The sequence below is a fragment of the Lissotriton helveticus genome, chromosome 4_1 (assembly GCF_964261635.1).
Source record: "Lissotriton helveticus chromosome 4_1, aLisHel1.1, whole genome shotgun sequence".
NCBI classification, from domain to species: Eukaryota; Metazoa; Chordata; class Amphibia; order Caudata; family Salamandridae; genus Lissotriton; species Lissotriton helveticus.
In genome coordinates this window covers 1,526,925,828-1,526,935,775 of record NC_136063.1, presented here as the reverse complement: position 1 = coordinate 1,526,935,775, position 9,948 = coordinate 1,526,925,828, and positions in this window count along the sequence as shown.

Here is a 9,948-nt window from a genome sequence, read left to right as displayed (position 1 = left end):
GAGTATTGCATCTGGGTCATTTTCCAGCAGAGTATTGTCTGCTACTAGGAGTTCAGCTACTAGTCTAACTGTCTCCCTTTCTTCTTCACTTTCTGTCATTTTACTGACAGGAAGGTTATTCTGTTTGTTTGCAGATCAGGTTTCTATGGAAACAAAGATTAGATGCACAATATTTTGGAACAGTGTATCCTTCAACGTTGAATTAACCAAGAACCATACATAGGAGTCTCCTCCTGCGAGGTTTGGCAGATATGACCTTTCACCCACTCCAGACGTCTTTGGAGTATTATGGGAAAAAAAGGGGTTCTGTGTGAAAAAGCACGACTGAGTTACTCTAATGTCTTGCGTTAGTTTTATCGCCTATCCAAACGTTTGGGCGCCATGTAGTGTAGTTCCTATTATCCCAATAGGCTCTGCGCATTGGAATAATATCTTCAATAGTATAGACCTAGGGCAGAGGTTAACTAGGTCTTCTACCGACGATATTAGACTTAAAGTTTTGTGTTTGTGCCAGCTAGCTCAGAGTTCACTAGAAACTTTCTCGAATAGGCAAGGAGGATTTTAACCTCCCTGGATAGACAAGAAGGGATTTAGTTTCTGACAACCATAGAACATGACAACTTTGCTCTCCCCTAATCAAGAGTGTATCTCTAGAGTCGTGTGAAAACAAAAGACAACTTATTTTACTCAGTCAGTTCAGTGCATTCTTAGTTTCACCAGATTGTAGAGAAAAGCAAGAGACGGGCGTGTTCAATAAAAGATGTTATTTATTGATCAGTCTCTTTTCTCATACAAGAGAAATGAATCGCTATTATTGCAATACTTGTAGTTAAGTAAAGTGCATACAGTAAAGACAGAATTATAAAATAATACTGTAAAAGCATTGATATGGTTTCTGAGCCATATGATACTTTAAAATGGATAAAATATATACATACATATATACATTTGACTAATCGTACTCAACTGGTGCTTCTAACCACGCCTACCCCAGTGTACCTGACCTAAGCCTAATACGTGGGCGGGAGTAGATAAGTAGCAGTTTAAGTTAAGTTTGTTTGCCAAGGGACTGATTCGAGAATTCTCTGCAAGGGGTTATTCAGTTCTGTACCTGAGATCTAGAATGATGGAGGGCTGGTATCTCTTATCCCGGGTCTTGATATTCCAGCTGCCTGCGAGGGCTGCTTGGAAGCGCCGGAGCTGGATTTCTCAGCAGGAGAAAGGCAGTGTCTCGTTCTCAGCGCGTCAGGAAGGCGGGGCAGCGCCTGTGGGCTTCGCTCTCTGCTGGGCTCCTCAGCACGTCTCGCTGCTCCGATCTCGTCACCACCGCATGTGTTTGCTTAAGGCAATGTCGGTAATATTTATACCTGAAAGGTGCCGAGATTGACGTAAGGATGGACATATATACGTCAATAAGGATGTCATATGAACGGGCTCGTTCGCACATTCTTTTGCTGAAGTTCTCTGTGAAATCAAAACAATGGTTATGGGAATTTCCCAGGTCGCTGTAGGTTTGATTTGTTTTGAGAACTCCGTATGCCTTATCAGGGGCTGGAGGAATATCGCTTGTCTAATTAGATGGCATGCGTTATGACCTAATCAGATAACGCGCTTCTGTGCCGTGGTGTGGCTTAATCAGATAACGGTTTTTGCACCGTTAGATGGCTGCTAGTTAATTATTAACCAGACCAGGGTCAGGAATAGGGGAATCGATACAGTACCTATAGGAATACATCACAACGGGATGGTGAACCTTTTCATCCACTCGTCGGATTCCTTTTTCCTTTGGAGGATACTATCCATTTTGGCCTCAAGCCTTCTCTTTTTCCTCTCCATCTCGGCAGCTTGTTCGGCTTTGAGGGTTTCGGCGGACCTCTTCGATGTCGAAGTCTACGTCGACTTCGGGTCCTTTTCCTTCGGTGTCGAGCGCGCCTTTTCGGGGAAGTGCTTAGACGACCTATGCTTGTCTTGTCTTTTCACCGACTGGGAGTCCTTTTCGAAGGATCCGCTGGGCTATTTGTCCCTGGATGCAGCTGCGTCTGTCGAATGTTTCTGCGCCAGTGCTCCTTTCGAGAACTTTGACTGTTTTGAGATAGTCTGACTCTGATTTTTGAGAGTCTGTCGGGGTTTTAGGGGGGGTCGACGTATCTTACCTCCTTTGTGGATTTGGAATCGGTCTCTACGACCGTGTAGTCATCAGGTCCCTCGACGATGTAGTCCTCTTCCCCACTGGAGAGGCCCAAGCCCCGGAGCGACAGAGGTTGACCATGGCCTTGCATGTTGCAGTTGGCTCTCCTCTGTCTTTCTCTTATCCCGAGTGTCTTCAGGGTAAAAGCCGAGTAGTTGTTGCAATCCTTAATCTCTTGGTCGACTGGCAGACAGAGATTGCAAACCAGATGCTGGTCCTTCTGCACGTATTTGTGGTGGCAATTACGGCAAAATTTAAAAGGTGTTTTGTCCATTCCTGCACTCAGGGGGCCCCCTGTGTGTGCATTCTCCGTTGGACGTCGAAGTTTTCAATATTCTCCTCTTTCTTCATCGTCATGGCTCAGTGGTGTTGATTGCAAGATGTATTCTCCAACTTTTTCGGTGTTCTTCTGTCTTTATTTTTTTCTTTTCTCCAAAAACTCTGGAACCTCTCGGTGACGATCCAGGCCCAATGGCGGAAAAAATAATCTGCAGATGGTGCCCAAGGGCAACGTCAACGTCACAGGAAGGACACCAAATGGTGGGACGTCGACGCCCACCTGGGCAACGAAAAAAAAATAAAAAATACTACGATCCCGGACCCAACTAGTAGACCGCAGAATAATGCACAGCATAGTGAATCCAGAAAGATTCACGCTGCAAAACTAGTCGCCCTCAGCAAGGCGTAGCATCGAAGGGCTACCGCCCTTGAAATCGTCCAGTCCACATTGTATGGTAAACTTGGCTGAATCTCTCCCCTCGGTAAACTGCATAGGAGAGCACAACCTGGGCCTCCTCCGGGCACTGTGGCAGCACCTGAGCTACCGTAGCCCACATAGAGTGGGTGTAACGGCTCAACAGACATGCAGTGTTTACCGACTGCAGTCCCAAGCTGGAGTAAGAAAACATCTTCTTCCCAAGATGGTCCAGCTTTATGGATTCCCTATTAGGTGGAGCGGCAGGGAATGAGTCTTTGAACGTTGAGGCTTGGACCACCAAGCTCTCAGGGGTGGGTGTTGGGAGAGGAAAGTGGGGTCGCCCGGAGTCGGGCGGTGGCGTCAGGCAATCATCCTATCCACAGGAGCCCCTGTGTTGGGCCTGGACCAGGTGCCCAAAAGGATGTCAGTTAGGGCTTCATTAAAACGGCAGCAGGGGCTCCAAAGTCCTGACTGCCACCGTAGGTAGCTCGAGGTGGAGAGCCTCGGCCGCCCTATGCAACTCCACTGCGTAAGAAGCTCCCTCCTCCGTAGCCAAGGTGGGAGGCGACAACATGCCAAGGTCTGGGGAGGTATCCAGACCACTGGCTTTCCCAAACTCCTCTCTCCTGTTCGGATCACACTCCAACTGGTCAGTCAAAGGGTCTCCAGGTCCCTCCCAGGCCTCCTCACCCTCCTCTGGTTGCCAATCTGGCCTGAAAGAACAAGGATAGAACAGGAGTACAAAAGAACCTGTCGGCACCGGATCCGGCTTCGGTCCGGTGCCGACGGGTTGGCACCGGACCGAAGGGTGGAGGCCGGGGTCGACGCTGGGTGGGGACACAACCGGCGTCGTCTATGGACGTGGTGCCAGTGGAAACTGCGCTGGGGGAGGTGTTATGAGGTCGACTGGCGCCGATCCGGATCCAGGCCTGGATCCAAGGGGACCCTGCGACACTGGAGTTGGAGCTGTCAGCATCGAAGGCCCAGGGCCTCCAGCCGAGTACGCGGGGCCCGAAGGCGTGCAGGCACAGTCGGGCTGCCCAAAGATGGCATACATCGCTTCGTAAAAGCTTCGAAGCTGGACAGGGACTGTTCCGGGCCCGAAAAAGGAGGGAAACTCAGCAGTGGCGCTGGCGAAACCGAGAGCAGAGCGGACTGCCAGGCCTTGAGAAGCTTTTGGGACCGCTCCTGAAAAGACCGGATTCATGGCCTGGCAGTCGGAACAAGACTTTGGATCGTGGTCGCATTCGAGGCACCAGAGTCACACGCGGTGCAGATCTGCAGGAACCGCAAGCCTTGAAACCGGGCATCCCTAACGTGCACCAGGAGTCGATAGACTCAAAAACAGTGTTGACAAAACTCGCAAAAAAGTTGGAGGTACCGCTCTCTCCGGATCTAGGCTGGCTGGCGCGGAAAAATAAAGAACTGACGTCAACGCACGAGGACGGCACCTAAGCAGCTGGCGCGACGTCACACCAGCGGCAGTAACGCCAACGATGAACGCAGAGCCGACCGACGCCATCTTTCGATGGGCAGGGGTACTGCTGACGAAAAATTCTCTGGATCCAGTCTGATGCCTGGGGGTAATGGAATCTATAACTAATTGTCTCTTTCAGATAAGCATTTCCATTCCTGACACAAGCCTGCTAAGAAGTACAGCTTTAGAATCCTTCAATTTATAAATCTTGCAAAGATGTGTGGAGAAAAAAAAGCAGCATTTCTAGGTTTTATAACTTTAGAAAGCAGATTGTTAACGTTAGGCCCATTGATGACATCGCATGAATCCCATGACTTGGGCCCAGAGATCCAAGGAAACACTGAGGATTCATACATGCCCCAATTTTAAGCACCTAGGAGGGAAAACAGGGTGATTTAATGTTCTCATTTAGTTGCATTATAATTAAAATAACTAATTTTAGCTTACAAAATGGGTGTAGGAGGAGCTAACATTCCAGCCTTAAGTAGCAGCTTGGAAGAGGACTTTAGACCCAGATGACAGCAAGAGAAATACATGATATAATAGAATGGCATTTGAGCACTACGTCCAACATTTACCTTAGTGATGCCAGTTAGAAGCAAGACATATTTCAAAGTACTATGCAGCTTTCTGACAATTATTATTAATTCTCTTCCTTTTCAGGGAGATATTTATTTTTTCTTTGTTTCTTTGTGAATACAATTTTCAGGTACATATATTGCTCTGAACTACTCTAGTTAGAGAGAAAAAATGTCCCAATACTTGTTCCTCTTATCCTGGAGAGTGCAGCTCCCCCCAAGCAACTACACCCAAGTAACCCCTTGTGCGATGGTATCTTAGAATGGTCTATACATCCTTCCTTCCTGTTTCATTAAGAAAGGATGACAAGGGGGGAGGAGCCTAGCTCGAGAGCGTAATGGCCGCCTTTTAGCTCGGCTCCGTCGGACCTCCGGCCAACCTCGAATATCCTGCAATATATCCTGTACTGCGACGATACTTCACTACAGATTTTGGAATTTAACGACCCACTCTTACTCACCGTCTGGTCCGGAGGCTCCTGCGTGCTGTGGGTCCGCAGCTGTGCCCTCGGTGGGATTGGGGCCTCCGGGCGCTCGAGACCGGGACCTCGCCTGTGGGACCCGACCGGCGGTGCTGAGATTGCCGGCCCCGGCCGCGAGAGTGAGCCACTGGTGGGAGCCGTTGTGTGTATGCCCCGGCGATCCTGAACCGGCCCCGATTTGTGGACCGTGCGGCTGGAGGGGGACGAGATGTGTCGGGGGCTGACTGTGTGAAGGGGTCCCTTCGCCTTTGTTCTGTCCGGCTGCCCTGGACCCCGCGCCTGGCTCTCGCTTGTGGGGCCCGCCACTGTTCGGAGGGGCCCCCCCCCATTGAGCGCCTGCCCGTTCTGTGCCGGTGAGGCCATTGTTGGGAACCTCCGGAAGTCTGTAAAGTCCTACATTTGGGAACTGTTTGGGGGCCCACGGTGGAGTGCAGGGCGGCGAAACTCACAAAATGGCTACCAACAACGTGGGGGGTGATCCGCTCTGCACAGACGAACCTTGCTGGCCGGATTGCGCGGAGGCCTGGGCGTGTGCTCGAGCGCCCACGCTCGGAGATGTCCTGGACGCCTTGATGTCCTTGTACGCTGTTTTGGCCCCCGGTGCTTCTCCCGACCCCATGCGGCCCGCCGCCATTTTGGGTCCTCGCTCTTTCATGCACCCCTATCGTCCTGATGCCTCCATTGCTTTGCCCCCTTCGGCTGCGCCAGGAGTGGCTGTCGCTGTTCTTCGGCCGCTTGATGGGCCGGTGGCTTTTGAACCTCCGCTTTCTCACCGCCCGGACTTCGAGGACTTGCACACGACGCGGAGATCTGCTCCTTCCCGGACAATTGGGAACTACGGTGGACCGCTGTTTGCTCCCGCTTCGATGGCTTCGAGCTTTTGTCCTGGTGGGGTACCTTTGCATTGTCGAACTACGAAACTGGACTCCGGCTTGCTTTTGCTTGCCCTGTCGTTGCTGCTACAATTGACTTGCTTCATTGACTTTTTGTATTCCATTAGTATGGTGGCTCTCCCTACTCTACATCACTGCCGTAACCCTGGTCAACATTACGATTATTCTGTGCTGGGTGGTCCGCTTCATGTTATCCTTTATTGGGTTGGTTTCGTGATTAGGAAGGGCTGGGGGTAAGTTGCAAGACACTGATAGACTGCTGGTTTACCTGTCTGTTGCACTGATGCTTGTACTCTCGACATTGTGAAACGTTAAAATTTCCCCCCCTTCCCCCCCTGCGGGTTTTTGCTGTATGTGAAGGTGTAGCACTGATTTGATAATTATTCATTTGCTGGTCGGGGGAGGGTCGTAGCCGAGTGTGTTTGTTCATATCCTCTGGCTCCTCCCTCACATCTTATTTTTGTTTCATATTCCCTTTCCTCCTTCTTTTTGTCTCCTTATTCTACTTTCTTTCTTTACTATATTTCGGGTTTCGGATTAGGGCGACAGGCACGCTGTTTGGAGGGTAGGCCGTAGCCTTCTGCAGGGGTGCGGGGTGGGACGGGTGGGCGGGGTCTTTCAGATGTTTCTTTTTCGGTTCTATGGCCCTTTTCTATCCCTTTATAACGGTGCCGCTTCTGTCCTCGCTTCTCTGGCATGAGTGGGTTGGGGTCTGTCACTATGCCACTTTTATCTGTTTCGATGCTCCTTCGCGACTGCCATACCCTTCTTCTCGCCAGCTCTCTACTTTCTTCTGTATTATTAGCCGCGGGATGCCTGGCCCGGGGTGGCGCCCATCTTGCATGATTGTGTTTCTCCTTTTCTATTTCTTTTTCTCTGTTCCTCCTTCTTCCCCTTTCCCTGTTCTTGCCCTTATTGGTTTCCTCCCCTCTGTTTCCCCCCTATTTTTCCCCTTTCCCACCCCCTTCCCCCTTCCCTCCCCCCCCCCCTTTTTCCCCAGGCTCGTATGGCGAGTAGGTTTCGATTGTGCAGTTTATCTGCTCCCCTTACCTTCGTTAGCGTGTTATTGGGTGGGGGGCGTGAGATGCTGGTAGTACTTGTATGCTTATCTACTATATTTTGCGTTTGTTTTGTGCTACGACCGACTCGTGTCTTCACTTCCCCCCTCCCTTCCCCCTCCTCTTCCCATTTTGGCGAGGGTGTATTTTTGTTTATTGTTTTTCCGTATTTTATGAATCTGCCATGAGCCTTGTCCCCTATTATAAAATGGACCTCATTGATCCTGATATTGGGCCGGTAATGTCGCTTGTCCTTTCCTTAGCATTGTTTTAAATATGTTTGCCTGCCTGCCAGCTGGCCTTGTGTTGCTTATTTTGACTTTTGATAATTTTAATTGTGGCCGGCCGGATTGGTTGTGGGCCCACGCATGTCTATCCTGTTGATGCAAATAAAGGTTTTAAAAAAAAAAAAAAAGAAAGGATGACAAGGCAGGAAACAACGAAATAATAAGATTGAAAGAAGGGGCTATAGCCAGCAGGCTTTGCTTTTATTTACATCTTTGATGCCTATATATCTTCAAGCCTTTTCAACTTTTATAGATTCTGGTTGATCACTGAAGGGGCTTATGGGCTCCATTGTTGACCTCCACTTATGCAGTAGACTGCCTTCAACACATAATTAAAAATGCCATAGTCTTGTTGTCTTAACTCGGTCTAATTTGGCAAACGACTCAAGTCACATTATGTGTGACTTAAGCTCATAACCCTTGAGCCGGGACTATGGTCCTTTTTCTGGGGATCATCTGAAGAGCAGTGCAGACATATGAGAGGATTGCCTGTAGAGGCATGCAGCCATATGTTGTTGATGTCTTCTACAAAATCAAATGAGCACATATCCAGTCAGCTCTTTAATTTCCACTTCCTAGACCTCTCCTCCATTATCAGCATGTCATCATTTTGCTGGTGAACTTCTCCTGATCACTCTCTGCAGGTTGTTTTCCTCCACTGTCCTTCACCCCTTGACTCCAACACTGCATGTGGATAAGCATGTATCAGCTTACACGTCACTGCAACTTCAAACCTCCAAGCTGTGCTGTAAGGAGTGTGTGTATACCCAGAGAACTTGGTTGGAAGCCTGCTGGACTGAGATGTGGTGATCTTCAGCTTGCTTTATGTTCTTCTTTAAGATTAACAATCATTCGGTTTGCTAGAGGCCAAAACGGGATGATCTTTCGATGTCAGAAGTTCATTAAGGGTGCACATTTCCTAACTCTTGTCCATGCCCTAACCATCAGTCAGGAAAAATGTATTAATGTATAGAATAAGAGTCCTCATAACCATTAGAACTACATACAAACACGTTGTCATATAAAACACATTTTAATGTTTAAAAAGAAGACCAACATAAAATATAAAAGCAAAATATTGTTTTACAACATTCCTTTAAAAGGCACTCATATCTATGGAGATTAAAGGTGGCTCCGATGCAAATATCTTGTACAAAACCAGCAGACCTAAATCCACAGAGAGCCAAAACTGGTTGAAGGTAAAGTTCACTTGCCTTCTGATACAGTGGAAATAAGCAGGAAATGGGGGAGATCATTTACCTTCAACTTACAACAGCAATGATACAAACCAGCACTCTCTACCTCTGCCCCCCAAAATCAACATATCTCATGTAAAGCAGTAATCCTCATTCCCCATCCCTTGAGGTTGAGGACTGATGAGGATGAGCAGAATTGAGGACTTCCTGACCAGTGGGAGAGACGAAATGAGGCTGCATTCACACTGCAAGCCATAACACGAAGGCCTGCGTCATCAAAATGAGGCAGGAGGATTCAGTATTGTAGGGGTCCAATCAGATTGAATTAATCTCTGCATAGGCTATAATCCTGGGCTCAGGTCGGTCCCATTCACAGGATGAACTATGCCAGACCTTTTCTAATCATGATCGATGGTTACTTTTCTTTTGTTATATTTTGTGGGTACTCTTGTTTAGTGTTGGCCAAGGTTTCTATTATAGTACAAAAGGTTAGTCAAGACTGCTTTTTGTATACTTGACTGTCAAATGATAACTTGCTTGAGCAGTTAGGACTAAATCTACTAGTTCAGGTCTAAGTACAGAGAGGTACACCAATGAGAAAAAGGTAATGAGTCCTAGAGTCATGTGGAGAGCGTGGAAGTTGATGGAGGCGAAATTCCTAGGGAGGTTGAGATGTTCATGCCATGACCTTTATTTCATCAAGTGTTCATGAGGGGATCACTGAATGGATTCACTTTCTGGCTATTTTTCTGTGCATGGGTTCTTCTGCGGCAGTTTGCTATCAGCAATAACACCGGAGAGCGGAGAATAGAGCTTAAGAGAAGCAGAGTCCTAAATTTCAGTAATTCTTAAGTGTCACCCATTGGTACCAAACTGGTAGATATTTTAGAAATGAAGGAATCAGGATTTGGGTAGACAAGTAAACACACGATTAACTTGAGAGTAGCTGTACATATGTAGAAATAGGTAATGGTCAGATGGCTTTCGCCAGAAGCATGTCATGGAAAAAGGCACAGCCTAGTCAGTTCAAGGGCCAATATCAGGTATGAGAAGTTGAAATGTGTCAAGAATAATGTGGTTGAAGTGAGACTG